The 15628-nt window shown below is 39.5% G+C and overlaps 1 non-coding gene across 1 annotated transcript; it reads left to right on the plus strand.

Annotated features, from left to right (window-relative positions):
• Window positions 1-624: 624 nt before the first annotated feature.
• On the plus strand, window positions 625-705 carry Trnak-cuu (transfer RNA lysine (anticodon CUU)). The gene has a single exon. It is a non-coding gene; the product is annotated as a tRNA-Lys (tRNA).
• The last annotated feature ends 14923 nt before the right edge of the window (window positions 706-15628 follow it).

Consider the following 15628-nt stretch of genomic DNA (forward strand, 5'->3'; position numbering starts at 1 on the left):
TTCCCCGAGATCCCGTTCACGTTTCAATGCTTCCCTGAGATTTCCCCTCTTTCTTATCATTTGGGCGCCAACTTCGCAAATGATACCTCTAACGTTCAACTCGTAATCTAATTCGTCTTCGTTGAGGAAATCAACGCGAAGAACATGAAAACGTTTTCGCAAATCGAACACATTTGCAATCACGCTACTACCTACATCCATTGTGTAGGAATGATAATTGAAATCGAAATCAGTATAAATTTCTAATCACCAGCCACCAAGCCAAACTCGGTCACCAAACGATCGCTGATATACGTTACAGCAGCCTATCTCAAATTAGCAGCGGTGATAATCGACAAACAGTTTCTAATAAGGCAAATGAAAATTGTGTCACACTTCTTTAAACAATAGGTTTCGATCGCTTTTGATCCGAGAACGATATTTGCCGCGTGTGCTGTTTTTTTTTGCACTAAATTCGGTCTATTGAAATTGAATCAAACGGACTATTCTGTTAAACCACAAATGAAATGTAAAACGCAAAGCCGAAAAATTTACCAAATCACGAAAACTTCGGAGGATTCGTGAGTCTCCCCTAAATGCGGGAAAAATTCTGGTGAGGCCAGAATTTTTCTATTCCGTAGGATCGCCAATTGTAACGGCTAGCTCAGTCGGTAGAGCATGAGACTCTTAATCTCAGGGTCGTGGGTTCGGGCCCCACGTTGGGCGCCAATTGTAACTTATGGCCGGCTAGCCCAGTAACGAGACCCTCTATAGCTTCACAGGGTCGGCAACCGCGTTAGGGAAAACTCACCTGAACACTCTAACCCGGATTTGGTCTCAACCTGAAAACAATTTCAAAGGCGCACGCAAGAAATGTGGCAAACAGAAAAGTCCAACAACCAATTTAATTTAAAAGAAACTACTATTTATTGAAACGAGGAATGAGAAAACTTTTATTAACTCACTGGTCACTGCGTTGATTCGTCGACGATGGCTGCTTCCACGTGTTGCTGCTGCTGGTGCTGTCGGCGTGTTCCGCCGGCCGATGGCTACCGGTCTTCGTCGCTGTCTTACCGCGTGGCTTGCTCGAACAACTCTTTCGCCGGGAACTTCCTGCGGCCTTCCGTTGGCTTCACTCAGATAAACGTGGTCGTATGTTGACGGACGACCGTTCGACACTTCTGAGCCGCTGCCACTTTTCTTCGGAAGAATCTGGCCTTAATTTTGGCTGACGGGAGGTCCAGATTTTCCAGCACCGAGAGTCACTTTATTCACTCAAACTATGTGCAAATATTGTCACTTCGAACTTACGGCGGATAACTGTGCCAATTTCTAAAGTTCCGGGAATTGTAACGGCTTCCGGAACCAAATAGCTAAGATAATTATATATCTTTAATAAACTGTCGAATTTAATTCACTATGTGGCTTTCACGGACTCAGAAAATAAGAGAGCTTAACCAGGTGGTACAGGAGCTTATATAGCCTGAGGGATTCACTCGGGCGGTTGCCCTTCGGGTGTTGGCGCAAAGGTATAGCCTTCATTCGGCTGCAAACGGTGGCTCGGCAGAACACGCGATCATCTTCCCGCCCGATCATCAGGCGTAGCTTCGTTTGCGGGTTGTGAACTCGGCTACTTCGATACGCATACAACCAGCGAGTCGCCTAGCATCCCTATTCTTGCACAGCTTCGAATTTCGAAGGGATTAATTCACCTAGCTAGCTCCTGATTGGCTGTCCGTATTAGTGAATGGCCCCACTTGACGACACATCAAATATTTTTGTCGCTCTGCTCGTTTATGAGAGTTTGGGTTTTTTCTCAAATGGGCATGGTGGCGAAACACTAATACGGATGCCTTTTACTTGTGAATGCATGAGTGGTCTCACTTGACGGTACAACGGCTCTTTTTACCGTTTTGTCTGAGTTTTGAAGTGTGTTTTTTTTTTCAAAACCGACGTTGCGACGACCCACATATTCACGAGTATTTAACTGAAATGAAATGCAACTTGTTCAATTTATTGTTGGGACTCGTAATTAATTTAATTGTAGCATTATCTTTATATAAAAATATCTTTTTCTTGCGTGTATTTTACATTTAACGACAATGTTTTTCCGTAACTTTTATAGCAATACTGACACCCAGTCATTACTTTAAGGTGGAACCTTGTCGAAGGTTACAATATATCTTCATTATTTTTATTTAATATTATTGAAAACTGCTAAAGCGTATCAATTTGGACCGTCTTTGACTCTCTTTACCTAGCATATAGAATTTTGAAAATTTTCTAGGAGAATTGTGTTGAGCAACGGAAGGTAAATATTGAGCAGCTTCCAGCACTGCGAAAGAAGCATCTTTCAATGCGAGTTTTTCGTGTTTCTTGAACACTCTGAACGCTAGAAAAAAGTTGAGCATGTAAGGATTAACTTAGATTAGTTCTTCATGCATGCAAGGTGTAATTTTCCAATAAGAAAATATATAACCTAGAAGAACAGCTCATGTAAGAAAGAATGATGCATTTTGTTATTCATCAACGAATATACGAATATTGCTGGTTCTATATTGATTATCTCTTATATTCTTAAGCACAATGAGTGTATTCTCGAGGCCATCACAAATAGAACTACGAAAACTCTTTGATGAGAGAGAGAGAGTTTATTCCTGTACTGTGATGAGTTACCGAAACGAAAAAGTTATCGTCACAAACGTAGAATTCGTAGCCTAATGTTGATCCTGTACAAAACACTGCCAGTTTCCATTGGATCAAAAACTTATTGTCTGTTCATTATTTTTACCATTTTTTTTATTAACAACCTATTGAGTCAATTTGCTAAATGTTCTAACGGCATTTAATCAGCAAGGGACTGGAAGGTGAAGTATATTTTTCAATATTAGGAGCCATAGTACTCAAGGGAGAGCAAGGAGTTGAAGGAAGTGTAGAAAAGTGTGGAGTACGGTCAATGAGCAAGCTTAGTTTTCCAGCGACTTAACCCTTTGTCTGTTACCGCAGGAGTTAGGATCTTTTGGCATTAGAAATGTGAATCACCTGAGTCTGCGGCATGTCCGGACGAGCGTAAAGTAACTTTGTATTTCATGCTGTCGGAACCGATCTTCAACTCCTTGCTCTCCCTTGAATACTACGACTCTTAATATTGAAAAATATACTTCACCTTCCAGTCCCTTGCTAATTTAATGCCGTTACAACAGTCTGTTCATTATTTTCCTTTTTTAATATTTGGATGCAACTGTATTGGTAATACATCTAAAAGGCTAAAAATTTGCTTGTATCAAAACTGAAAGGATATTTTCTTCATCTCGTCTACAAAAAACAAGCGAAATCTCTAACGAAAGCATTTTTGTGAATTATGTCTATCGTCCATTATGCCTAACGTATATTATGCCAATCGTCCATTATGCCTAACGTATATTATGCCAATCGTCCATTATACCTAACATCCATTATGCCTAACGTACTAATGCCTAATGTATGTATGCCTAACGTACTTATGCCTAACGTATTTATGCCAAACGTCGCGCACCCGATGCTGTGTTGGTGCGGAGACAGGCAGGATTATTGGCAGCGAGAGCGGTCGTTTGGTGGTGGCACCATAGGATAAGCGAGTGTTGGTGGCAAGGCAACGAAGTCTCAGGTAAGCGGCACCCAACCTTGGTGGTGGTAGTGGTTGCGCTGCATACAACCGGCGCTTGCGACGGAGTGAGACAGAGCTGCATCTGGTTGGTGAAGCGACTCGCTTCATCATCACTCATTCATCCGTATTAGTGCAGATAAGGGATTTTGAGTATTTGTGTACATAGCCACGCTGCGTGGTAGGGGAATACCTCTGGACCCACAGGTAAGCGGCACACAACCTTGGTGGTGGTAGTGGTTGCGCTGCATACAGTCGGCGCTTGTGACGAAGTGAGACAGAGCTGTATCTTGTTGGTGAAGCGTCTCGCTTCATCATCACTTATTCATCTGTGCTAGTGCAGATACGGGCTTTTGTGTATTTGTGTACCTAGCCATGCTGCGTAGTAAGGAAATACCCCTGGACCCACAGGTAAACAGCGGCTCCATCTTGGTAGCGGTGGTTGCGCTGTGTTCAACCCGAGCGTGTGACAGAGGGAGACAGCGTGAAACTGCAACTTTTCGAAGGACAGGTAGATTCTTAGTATAATTTTGCTAGTGTTAGTATTTAATCAACTTATTGTGTATGGTAGGTGAGATGGAGGATAGTGAGATGGAATCCTCCATTTCACAAGAGCAAAATTCTTCATTTTCTTCAGGCGGAAAGGAAAGCCATTAAACCTTGTGCAAATTGCACGGGATCTGACTTCACAATTTTCTGCTGTAACAGAGATCGTGAAAGTAAATAAAGACAAATTTCGAGTTAGCATTGATAACTTTAGAAAAGCTAACGAGATAGTAGCCTGCGAACTCTTCACGCGTGAATATACAGTTTATATACTTTCGCGCGATATAGAATGCGATGGAGTCATCTCCAAACCCCGCCCCACTGCCGAGGATGTACTTAAGCATGGTGTTGGTTGTTTCAAGAACACCCTGCTTAATAAAGTAAAAATACTCGATTGTAAGCAATTGTACTCAGTATCACTTGAAGAAGAGAAAAAAGTTTACCGACCATCCTATTCATTTCGTGTAACTTTCACTGGGTCTGCTTTGCCTAGCCATGTTCTTATTAATAAAATTCGTCTCCCCGTTCGCCTTTTCATCCCTCGTGTGATGAATTGTCTCAATTCTAAACAGCTTGGCCACACAGCTACTTACTGTTCCAATAATTTACGGTGTGGCAAATGTGGGGGCCTCATCAAGAGGATACATGCAATAAAAACTTAGAAAAATGTTTACATTGCGGAAAAAATTCACACGAGCTCCTTGCATGTCCCATATGGGTCATTCCACGCGAAGTGATAAAAAAAAGATGCAAACTTGAAATCGACCTTCACGGATTTGAACAAAATTTGGAGGAATTGTTCATCTAGGGCCAATGTATAAAAACCCAAATTTTTGTGTCAATTGAACCACCCCTTGATTTTCTTTTGATCATATCTCCGATTCTATTTACTCTAGAATCAAACCACAAGATGGCTTTTGAAGAAAATTGTTCATGGAGTCCATAAAAAATATTATTTTTTTGCCGACAGTGATGCCAACTATGCAATTTTTTCAGTTAAATATTAAAAGGTAATTTTTCTCTCAATACGTATATTTTAATTTTGAAAATTTTAATGCCATCGCGTTCCTCAGACATTTTTACATAAAAAACACTTATCGTCCCAATATAATATGAGCGCATCCTGATATATACCGTTTTGAAGACAAAAACTCCGATTTTCTCATATAAAAATCCATTTTCATTGGCCAAAATTGAGAAAATCTTCAAACTGTCATAAAAATCGACCCTGATCTGCTAGAAGCAAACCAAATACGTAGTTTTTCATCATTTCTCGTCTACTTCACGAAAAATTATGTTTGAACTCAGAATACTCAAGTTGGTTTTTAGTGCTGTGCGCTTGAGATTTTATATAAGAAATTGCGGTTTTTTCTCTTCAAAACGGTGTATCTCAGGATGCGCTGATATTATATTGGGATGATAAGTGTTTGTTATGTAAAAATGTCTGAGGAACGCGATGGCATTAAAATTTTCAAAATTAAAATATATGTATTAAGAGAAAAATTAACTTTTAATATTTAACTGAAAAAATTGCATAGTTGGCAACACTGTCGGCAAAAAATAATATTTTTTATAAACTCCTTGAAAGATTTTCTTCAAAAGCCATCTTATGGTTTGATTCTAGAGTAAATAGAACCGGAGATATGATCAAAAGAAAATCAAGGGTTTTGGCAATTTGCCAAAATGGGGGGTGCTCCCATGACCCGAGGGGTGGTTCAATTGTCACAAAAATTTGAGTTTTTATATACTGGCCTTAGATGAACAATTCCTCTAAATTTTGTTCAAATCCGTGGAGGTCGATTACACGTGCCTTGATCACTTCGCATGGAATGACCCATATATAAATTGCGGGAGGATAAAATTAAACGATCCTTGAAGGAGAGGTCTAAGCGCTCTTATGCAGAAATACTGAAAAATGCTACTCCTAAACCCACGGTCCCAGAAAACAGATACGCTTTTCTATTGCCGAAAGACTCTCGCTGACTCTGACGAAGCGTCCGAAGGTACATCATTTGTTTTTCCTAGAGGATCCAGGAAAAGAAAACAATCCTCTTTTCCCAAACTGCCAAGAAAGGGCCTTAAAATTTCTCCTCCAATAAATAAATTGCGGCCAAAGCTAAAGAATTCCGATGCAATACCGAAGCCAGTCCCTCCCGGTTTTGGTAATGTACAATCCAAACATAACACCATTACTGGAAATAATAAAACTTCGACTTCCTCCGAGGCTCAACCGGGGATAGGTTCATTGAAATTTTCTGAAATTGTTGATTGGATTTTCAAAAAATTCAATATTTCTGAACAACTAAAAAGCATACTTTCAGCGTTCCTCCCAACAATTAGAACATTTTTAGAGCAGCTGATTGCTCAATGGCCCATCCTTGCAGCGATTGTATCTTTCGATGGATAATTCACCTCCTCCAGTGAAAGATTCCATCACTGTTTTACAATGGAATTGCAGAAGTATCATACCTAAAATTGATTCCTTAAAAATTTTGCTGCATAATTTGAAATGCGATGCTTTTGCTTTATGTGAAACATGGCTTACCTCAAACAATAATTTCAACTTGAATGATTTGTGACGAGCTCAATATGACAGTTTTAAATACAGGCGAAATAACACGCATCCCCAGACCACCCGCACGACCAAGTGCATTAGATCTATCTCTATGCTCGACAATACTTCGGTTAGATTGCACGTGGAAGATTGTACCTGATCCTCACGGTAGCGATCATTTGCCAGTCGTTATTTCAATTAACAGTGACTTAGGCCTCACGAATTCAATCAATGTCCCTTATGACTTGACACGAAATATTGATTGGAAAAAATACCAATCTTTAATTTCCACTTCTCTTGCTTCGACGGAAGATCTACCACGTACCGAAGAATATGAATCTCTAGCGGGTTTGATTATTGAAGCAGAAGAACAAACCCAAACGAAATGCAATCCTGGCATGACAATGAATTGCCGGCCTCCTAATCCCTGGTGGGACAAAGAGTGCTCGGATGCATATGAAGCTAAACAGGTTGCTTACAAAGAAATTATAAAACGGAAAGGGTGTACACGTGCGACCTTTGAAAATTATTCGATTTTGCAAAACAAATTTGACAGTCTCCGTCGTGCCAAAAAGTCTAGTTATTGGAGACGCTTCGTTGATGGCTTGTCAAGAGAAACATCAATGAGTACTCTTTGGAACACAGCCAGTAGAATGAGGAATCGAAACGTAACTAATGAAAGCGAAGATTTTTCGAATCGCTGGATATTTAATTTTGCCAAGAAAGTTTGTCCAGATTCTGCTCCTGCGCAGAAAATCATTCGCGATGCTCCCACAAGTAACGATTCCATAGATTCGCCTTTGATAATGATGGAATTTTCAATTGCACTCCTCTCATGCAACAATAACGCTACAGGTCCAGACAGAATTAAATTCAACTTGGTGAAGAATCTGCCTGACCCAGCAAAAAGACGCTTGTTGAATTTATTCAATAAGCTTCTTGAGCAGAACATTGTCCCGCACGACTGGAGACAAGTGAGAGTTATCGCCATTCCAAAACCGGGAAAACCAGCCTCCGACCATAACTCGTATCGACCGATTGCAATGCTATCCTGCATCAGGAAATTGTTGGAAAAAATTTTTCTACGACGTCTCGACAATTGGGTCGAGGCGAACGGCTTGCTATCAGATACCCAGTTTGGTTTTCGGAGGGGAAAGGGAATGAATAATTGTCTGGCGCTACTTTCGTCAGAAATCCAACTAGCTTACGCAAAAAAAGAACAAATGGCGTCTGTGTTCTTAGACATAAAAGGAGCATTCGACGCTGTTTCCATTGATGTTCTCTCAGAGAAACTACATCAATGTGGTCTTTCACCAATATTAAATAATTATTTATACAACTTATTGTCAGAAAAGCACATGCATTTTTCATATAGCGATTTGGCAACATTCAGAATAAGTTACATGGGCCTCCCTCAAGGTTCTTGTTTAAGCCCCCTTCTCTACAATTTTTACGTGAATGACATTGATAATTGTATTGTCAGCCCATGCACTCTAAGGCAACTTGCAGATGATGGCGTGGTTTCTGTTACAGGACCAAAAGCCATAAATTTACAACAACCACTGCAAGATAGTTTGGATAATTTATCAAGTTGGGCTTTGAAGCTAGGCATCGATTTCTCTACGGAGAAAACAGAGTTGGTTGTTTTTTCAAGGAAGCGTGATCCAGCTCAGCTTCAGCTTCAGTTGGTTGGTAGAACGATAGCCCAAGTCATGAGCTTTAAATATCTCGGATTTTGGTTCAATTCTAAAGGTACATGGGGAGGCCACATTAGGTATCTGATAAAGAAGTGCCAACAAAGGATAAATATTCTGCGAACAATAACCGAATCTTGGTGGGGTGCTCATCCAAGTGACGTGATAAGGTTGTACCAAACAACGATACTTTCAGTAATGGAATATGGGTGCTTCTGTTTCAGTTCAGTTGCAAACACTCACATTATTAAATTGGAACGAATACAGTATCGTTGTTTACGAATCGCCTTAGGTTCCATGCAATCGACACATACGATGAGTCTTGAAGTACTAGTGGGAGTTCTTCCCTTAAAAGATCGATTCTGGGATCTCTCCTCTCGTTTACTTATACGATGTGAGGTTATGAATCCACTGGTAAATGAAAATTTTGAAAGACTTGTCGAGCTTCAAACCCAAACCAGATTCATGACAGTGTACTTCAATCACATGTCACCAAGAAATAACGCCTTCTAGTTATGTTATGACATATGTTAATATACTAGATACTCCCGATTTTACTTTATTTTTCGACACGTCCATGCAAGAGAAAATTCGTGGAATCCCGGATCACCTGCGCTCTCTGGAGATCCCTAAAATATTCATAAATAAATACCAACACATTGACTGCCATAAAATGTTCGACACTGATGGGTCACGAATCAATGAGACCGCTGGCTTCGGTATTTTCAACAATAACACCTCGATCTCTTTCAAGCTTGCAGAACCTGCCTCTGTTTACACAGCCGAACTAGCAGCAGTTCACTATAGTCTGGAAATCATTGATACTTTACTCCCGAGCCATTATTTCATCCTCACAGTTAGCCTCAGCACAATTAAGGCACTACGCTCATTAAAGCTTGATAATCACGCTCCGTTCTTTTTGAAGAAGATACGAGAATACTTGACTAAATTAACAAATAAATCTTATCAAATTACCTTAGTGTGGATTCCCGCTCATTGCTCCATACCGGGTAATGAGAGAGCGGATAATTTCGCCAAAATAGGGGCACTGGACGGTGACATCTATGAAAGACCTATTGCCTTCAATGAATTTTATAGCGCTTCTCATCAGAGGACGCTTACTAGTTGGCAAACATCATGGGACAATGGAGATCTGGGACGGTGGTTGCACTCAATTATCCCTAAAGTATCAACGAAGGCATGGTTCAAAGGGTTGGAGGTAAGTCGAAACTTCATTCGTGTGATGTCTAGGCTCATGTCCAACCATTATATGTTGAATGTGCATCTCCGCCGTATTGGGATCGCAGAAGATAATCAATGTGCTTGTGGAGAGGGTTACGAAGACATTGAACATGTTGTTTGGTCTTGCACTGAATATCGTGAGGCCAGATCCCAATTAATAGACTCCTTACGAGCCAGAAGAAAACTACCCTATGTACTATGCTATATTTCACCCTAAGGAGGAAAATTTGGTAAAAACCAAAATTTCTCACTAGGGTGAAAATTTGTTGGTAAAAACCAGTCTTTGTACAGGAGGGCACAAATCCTTATTTCATACTATGTTGCGTTTCGGCTTCGCCTCTTCAGAAACCGACACTAACGTATTGTCGGAATAGATTAGCGCCGGCTTGACACAAATCCCTTAAAACTAAAACACACTATGTGTTTCAATCAAACGACTGACCAAACGTGATGTCCCGTTCGAGCAGAAGTTCTGTTTATGCCGATGAGACACAAGTGAAGCCGAAACTTGTCTTGGCTTAGCAGGCCTATGCGAAAGCACTATGCTATATTTCACCCTAAGGAGGAAAATTTGGTAAAAACCAAAATTTCTCACTAGGGTGAAAATTTGTTGGTAAAAACCAGTCTTTGTACAGGAGGGCACAAATCCTTATTTCATACTATGTTGCGTTTCGGCTTCGCCTCTTCAGAAACCGACACTAACGTATTGTCGGAATAGATTAGCGCCGGCTTGACGCAAATCCCTTAAAACTAAAACACACTATGTGTTTCAATCAAACGACTGACCAAACGTGATGTCCCGTTCGAGCAGAAGTTCTGTTTATGCCGATGAGACACAAGTGAAGGCGAAACTTGTCTTGGCTTAGCAGGCCTATGCGAAAGCACTATGCTATATTTCACCCTAAGGAGGAAAATTTGGAAAAAACCAAAATTTCTCACTAGGGTGAAAATTTGTTGGTAAAAACCAGTCTTTGTACAGGAGGGCACAAATCCTTATTTCATACTATGTTGCGTTTCGGCTTCGCCTCTTCAGAAACCGACACTAACGTATTGTCGGAATAGATTAGCGCCGGCTTGACGCAAATCCCTTAAAACTAAAACACACTATGTGTTTCAATCAAACGACTGACCAAACGTGATGTCCCGTTCGAGCAGAAGTTCTGTTTATGCCGATGAGACACAAGTGAAGCCGAAACTTGTCTTGGCTTAGCAGGCCTATGCGAAAGCACTATGCTATATTTCACCCTAAGGAGGAAAATTTGGTAAAAACCAAAATTTCTCACTAGGGTGAAAATTTGTTGGTAAAAACCAGTCTTTGTACAGGAGGGCACAAATCCTTATTTCATACTATGTTGCGTTTCGGCTTCGCCTCTTCAGAAACCGTATGTACTTGTTCGTAATATCCTCGCTTTACGAGATCTTACATACATGGGCCCCATTTATCATTTCCTAAAAACAATAAATATTCAAATATAATTATCCCCGCAATGTATCTAGTTTTTTTCCCTTGCTACCCACAAACAATTTAGTTAAGTTAGATAAAACGATATATATATATATATATATATATATATATATATATATATATATATATATATATATATATATATATATATATATATATATATATATATATATATATATATATATATATATATATATATATATATATATATATATATATATATATATATATATATATATATATATATATATATATATATATATATATATATATATATATATATATATATATATATATATATATATATAAACAAAGGTTACAGAAAAACTAGGTTTACAAGAAATTCAAGAAAATAGAATGAATGAAAAAATATTCAAAATGATGATTATTCTCAGTACAGCGGTTTGTTTCATAATTTAAAACAGATTTATTTTAAAATTTAAATTAGTATACCCAACCGTTCTATTTGTTGTATACTTTAAAACGCGATTAGAACTGTGTTTTAAATACTTAGGGTAGGACAGATATTCTGACTGGAATAACTGGGAAAACAATTTTAAGTCCAGTAACGCTTAAGACATGGCTTGAATTTGAATCGAAAAAGAACACCCGCTCAAACTGCTGCTGGGACGGTAAGTTCTGTTTTAAAATTTTCCGTTGTGTGCAGTACGAAACAAAAGTGTTCGAAATAAGAAAACAAAAAGTTCTGCTGGGAATGTGATTGTTTCCGATGCAATTACACTCAGATTTTTCACGCAGGGGATACAGGCCGCGTAAATAAAAACCGCGCAAATTTTAAAAAAAAAACGCGTTGATGAAAACCGCATAAATTTCAAAATCCGCGTAAAAAAACCTGAGTGTACTCTCCTATATAAAATATTACGCTGCTGAACAGTGCAATAACTACAGAAGCACTCTGACAACGCCTTACTGATAAAAAAACATATAACCGAAATATGAAACATATGAAAGCCAATAGGTTCTTTACCCTACGCAGCTACAAAGCGCCGTAAACATGGATTAACAAGTTACAACGCACACGCATGCATAAAAATAAATATATTTTTTTCAAACGCAACACTCTTAAGCAGCACATACCGTATTGAATTAAATCCAAACCACCCCGCCCACTCACTTTGCAAATCATTCTGTGACACCGTGCTGGTGCCCGAAAAATCCGCACACGGCCAACGCTGCCGAAAATGCATAGCGTGTACCGCTTATTGTAGTTCCCAGACGCTGCAGCCATGATCTTACCCGTTCGACATAAGAACAAAAACTGATTCAAACGGGTACGCGTCACCTCTATTTATAAACTAACCTATATGGTTTAGTCACTTAGGTGCGAGTGTGTGCAAATGCCAACGTTACCGAAAATCGATAGCGCTTATTGCATCGCCCGGAGACGATGTTGCTCGTATGGGATAAGAGCAACAACTGATTTAAACGGACATGCGTTGCTTCTATTTATGACTTTTCGTGTTTCATTGAGCAACTAAGTTGCCCTCTCTTGACGGCTGTGTCTGAGAAATCTGCCTCACGAATGGTAATTTTCCCGTTTTTCGTGAACTTTTTAATTTTACCAATTTCCAAAAGTCTACTTTTATTGGGGAGATATTAAATTATTACCAATATTTAAGTTAGGTGTTTCTGAATCGGTTGGTGTATGAATGATTAAAATCCATCTAGTAATATCGAAGTTATAAGCGTGCAAACCTTACATAGTTTCGTTACATGGGAGATAGTTTAGATTTTAGAATGACACCTAGCCCCAGATAGTGGAGTAAGACATTTTTAATGTCAAAAACCCCGGCGTAAAAAAGCTTTTGCAAATGCCGTGTCAAATAAACGTTTTATGAAAAAAAAAAATGTTTTAGTGTGAATTTGGTTATGTTCAGTGGTATGTATAAAGCCACTCCGTTATGGATCTGGTCTAGCTGAAGTTGCACAGGGAATAAGTAGATGATTATGCTTGGGAGTAGCGCAACATCTTTCAATGTGCAACTCCTGGTAATCCTAAAGTGTTTATTCATCAATATCGGCGCCGGCCAGACTGGAACGTAGATCGCGGAAGGAATGGTTAGTCCGACACTTGCTTTTGCTAGAGGCCGTATATACTACTGCGCACTCTATAAGTATCACAGGAGGAGGAGGATATTTGTTAGTAAGTATAGAAGTTGGATTCTACTTCTTCTTTACCGACGCCAGAGAGGTGACTTCACTATCTGAACTAGACATCGATCCATCAACTCATGGACCGGAGATCAACGGCTTTACTTCCCTTCCGAAGGACGACGTGACCACAAATTTTTTCACCTCAGAAAAATTTCAACGACCTCGCCTGGAATTGAACCCAGGACAACTGGAGTGAGTGGCGGTCACGCTTACCATTCACCCACCGGCGCCGCAAAATTGACATTCTCCTGTAATTCTGTATGCAAAAGCGTAGTGTGTAGTGGGTAATTTTATCAATCGTATAAAGATTTGAAAATCAAGAAAATAATTCTTTAGTTCTTCTGAGATTTTTTATTTAAATAGGTAAAAATTCAGTTATAATTGCCCAATTTTTTGTGTTAAGCAAATTTATGTTTAGATAAAACTACGCAACTTTCTAGTATATGGGTCATTCCACGCGAAGTGATCAAGGCACATTTAATCGACCTTCACGGATTTAAACCAAATTTGGAGGAATTGTTCATCTAAAGGCAATATATAAAAACCCAATTTTTTGTGTCAATTGAACCACCCCTCGGGTCATGGGAGCACCCCCCGTTTTGACAAATTGCCAAAGCCCTTTGTTTTTTTATCATATCTCTGGTTCTATTTACTCTAGAATCAAACCGCAAGATGGCTTTTGAAGAAAATTATTCAAGGAATCTAAAAAAAATATTAAAAAGTATTGAGATTATAAGTGTTTCTTATGTAAAAAAGTTTGAGGAATACGATGGCATTTGAATTTTCAAAATTAAAATATATGTATTGAGAGAAAAAATAATTTTTAATATTTAACTGAAAAAATCGCATTGTTGGCAGCACTGCCGCCAAAAATTAATATTTTTTCTAGACTCCTTGAATAATTTGGTTCAAATCCATGAAGGTCGATTTCAAGTTTGCATATTTTTTGATCACTTCGCGTGGAATGACCCATATTCGACTAATGTATTCGGAACCGCCTTTCAGCTACGATGATGGGATCGAGTTGTCCAGGGGATCAAGTCTCCTCAGACAGCAGCACGTGGGCGCAGCTTTTTATAAATTGGGGTGAAAGATTTCTGCTACTAACGAATTTCCAAAATGTGGCATGGTGATCACGAAGGCTTTTTTGGCATGATTCAAATACTCACGAAAAGCGGAATTCCGGGCAGTTTCGTATTGCAGTTCTGTCCGTCGAAGAGTAACTTTTTTTTCGTCTGATTTATGGTGGAAATAACGCTTGCGTTGTTTTCGCAGGGCATTACGCAAACGGCGAATCTCAGCGTTCCAATATGAAAATTTGAAATCCACCCTTCTGTTGACTCGTTTCAGTGTAATCTTTGGGCGGAATTTATACTTTGCCATAAAACAGCGCGACTGATTCGTCAAGCTCATCACAACACATTAAGTCGGTCCAGTGGAGAGTGGCAATCGGTGCGGAGATTTCGTCAAAGTTGTAACGGTGAAAGTCAAAATCAAGGTCGTCAATCGAGTGAAATGAATTATTCGTCAAGCTCATTACAACACATTAAGTCGGTCCAGTGGAGAGTGGCAATCGGTGCGGAGATTTCGTCAAAGTTGCAACGGTGAAAGTCAAAATCAAGGTCGTCAATCGAGTGAAATGAATTATCTGCAGTGTTGGTACGTACATCTAACCGCAGGACAATCGGTTTGTGGTCGATGACTTTGAGAATAGCAGTCGGAGGTTTAAGCGGCTCTGCGATATCCGTGTTGTTTACGAATGCAAGATCGAGTATCCTCCCGTTCACATTCGTCAGTGAGTGCATTAAGGGGAGGGTATTAGGGTTTCAGCGTGAAAAAAACACCTTCTTGCGATTTTTTTAGAACTTTGCGTGAAGCGAGTTGGATTAAAACTTTTGGACATTTTAGTATATCATTTCAATAACATGCTGCAATTTTCTTTGCAATATATCGACAAGCGACTCCGTGACGAAGCTTTTTGTAGAACGTCTCTGGAAAAACATGATTTGCGGTGTTACATGCCATTAAAAAACTACTTAACCGATTTCTTTCAAACTTTGCATACACATTCTACACTAAAAATACATAACCTCTACGTTGAGTTTTTGAGGTAAATTTTCAATTAAGCTGTAACGACAATCCCTTTAGCTAACGTAGCAGAGACGATTAAAAAATCTTCGGCGCTGCTTTGGATCCGCGACAACCAATAACAAGCATACGGAAGCCCCCGCGCCTCTCGACCCAAATGTGCTCTTCGTTAATACCCCTCCTCATAATTGTTCCGGTCCTGAGGTCGGAGATGTTGTACGATGGCGGGAGCTCTGCCTGCA

The sequence above is a fragment of the Topomyia yanbarensis genome, chromosome 2, assembly GCF_030247195.1.
Source record: "Topomyia yanbarensis strain Yona2022 chromosome 2, ASM3024719v1, whole genome shotgun sequence".
Classification (NCBI taxonomy): domain Eukaryota; kingdom Metazoa; phylum Arthropoda; class Insecta; order Diptera; family Culicidae; genus Topomyia; species Topomyia yanbarensis.